A 2500-nucleotide genomic window follows, 5' to 3' on the forward strand; every position below is an offset into this window, starting at 1 on the left:
GGCCGGCGAAGCGCTGGGGGTGGCTGGAGACACCCTCACCATGGTCGGACAAGTGTCTGAGGGGACTCCGGTGACTCTCTATGGAGGTCACTTGCTCGAAACATGCTCTCCTATATACGTTTCCGAAGGTATTTTGGTGATCGCCCACCTTCTAAGCCTTTAGCCTTCCTTCACCCCCTGACTCTTACCTACTACAGCGCCCCTAACGACCAAAAGCGGTACTGTCCAACCCCTGGTACCTCCCGGCCGACCCCTGGTACCTCCCGGCCGACCCTTGGTACCTCCCGGCCGACCCCTGGTACCTCCTGGCCGACCCTTGGTACCTCCCGGCCGACCCTTGGTACCTCCCGGCCGACCCCTGGTACCCCCGCCCATTGAAATGAATGGGGGAATTTTTTTATTTTCCCAATTCGAACAAGAGGCCTCCTCCCCGGCCACGCTCGGCCTCCGGGCCGGGCCGGGGCTTCGCCCACGGTACCTCCGGCCCTTGGTACCTCCCGGCCGACCCCTGGTACCCCCGCCCATTGAAATGAATGGGGGAATTTTTTTATTTTCCCAATTCGACCAAGAGGCCTCCTCCCCGGCCACGCTCGGCCTCCGGGCCGGGCCGGGGCTTCGCCCACGGCCCCTCCGGCCCCCACCACCTCCGCGGGCCGTGTTCCAGCGCTATTCACCCCGGCCAAGAGCCCTCTTTCCCGGGCAAAGCTCCGCGGCCGAGCCGGCCCTGGCTTACCCCTGGTACCTCCAGGCCGACCCCTGGTACCTCCAGGCCGACCCCTGGTACCCCCCGGCTTACCCCTGGTACCTCCCGGCCCACCCCTGGTACCTCCCGGCCCACCCCTGGTACCCCCGCCCATTGAAATGAATGGGGGAATTTTTTTATTTTCCCAATTCGACCAAGAGGCCTCTTCCCCGGCCTCGCTCGGCCCCCGGGCCGGGCCGGGGCTTCGCCCACGGTGCCTCCGGCCCCCACCACCTCCGCGGGCCGCGTTCCAGCGCTATTCACCCCGGCCAAGAGGCCTCTTTCCCGGGCAAAGCTCCGCGGCCGAGCCGGCCCTGGCTTACCCCTGGTACCTCCAGCCCGACCCCTGGTACCTCCAGCCTTACCCCTGGTACCCCCCGGCCGACCCCTGGTACCCCCCGGCCGACCCCTGGTACCTCCAGGCCCACCCCTGGTACCGCCAGGCTTACCCTTGGTACCGCCGCCCATTGAAATGAATGGGGGAATTATTTTATTTTCCCAATCCGACCAAGAGACCTCTTCCCCGGCCACGCTCGGCCGCCGTACCCCCAGCCTTACCCCTGGTACCCCCCGGCCTACCCCTGGTACCGCCAGGCTTACCCCTGGTACCTCCAACGGTCTTTTGCCTACTACACCGCCGTCTGGCGGACACAAACGGTATGGCAGACCACCTCAGCCATTGAAATGAATGGGGGGATTTTTTTTTTATTTTCCCAATCCGCCCAAGACGCCCCCCCGCCGGCCACGCACGGCCACCTCGCCGGCGCTCTCCTCCGGTGCTCAAGATGACTTCCGCGGGCCGCGTTCCAACACATGTAATCCGACCAAGACGCCTCCCCGCCGGCCACGCACGGCCACCTCGCCGGCCCCTCTCCTCCGGTGCTCAAGATGACTTCCGCGGGCCGCGGTCCAACACATGTAATCCGACCAAGACGCCTCCCCGCCGGCCACGCTCGGCCACCTCACCGGCCCCTCTCCTCCGGTGCTCAAGATGACTTCCGCGGGCCGCGGTCCAACACATGTAATCCGACCAAGACGCCTCCCCGCCGGCCACGCTCGGCCACCTCACCGGCCCCTCTCCTCCGGTGCTCAAGATGACTTCCGCGGGCCGCGGTCCAACACTTTTAATCCGACCAAGACGCCCCCCCGCCGGCCACGCACGGCCACCTCACCGGCCCCTCTCCTCCGGTGCTCAAGATGACTTCCGCGGGCCGCGGTCCAACACTTTTAATCCGACCAAGACGCCCCCCCGCCGGCCACGCTCGGCCACCTCACCGGCCCCTCTCCTCCGGTGCTCAAGATGACTTCCGCGGGCCGCGGTCCAACACTTTTAATCCGACCAAGACGCCCCCCCGCCGGCCACGCACGGCCACCTCGCCGGCCCCTCTCCTCCGGTGCTCAAGATGACTTCCGCGGGCCGCGTTCCAACACATGTAATCCGACCAAGACGCCTCCCCGCCGGCCACGCTCGGCCACCTCACCGGCCCCTCTCCTCCGGTGCTCAAGATGACTTCCGCGGGCCGCGGTCCAACACTTTTAATCCGACCAAGACGCCCCCCCGCCGGCCACGCACGGCCACCTCGCCGGCCCCTCTCCTCCGGTGCTCAAGATGACTTCCGCGGGCCGCGTTCCAACACATGTAATCCGACCAACACGCCTCCCCGCCGGCCACGCTCGGCGCCGCCGCCGGCCATCTCCTCCAGACGTTCCAACCCCTGGTACCTCCCCGCGCGGGGAGGTAAAGGGGAAAAGGGAAAA

This window comes from Hippocampus zosterae, unplaced genomic scaffold, assembly GCF_025434085.1.
Source record: "Hippocampus zosterae strain Florida unplaced genomic scaffold, ASM2543408v3 HiC_scaffold_62, whole genome shotgun sequence".
Taxonomy (NCBI): Eukaryota; Metazoa; Chordata; class Actinopteri; order Syngnathiformes; family Syngnathidae; genus Hippocampus; species Hippocampus zosterae.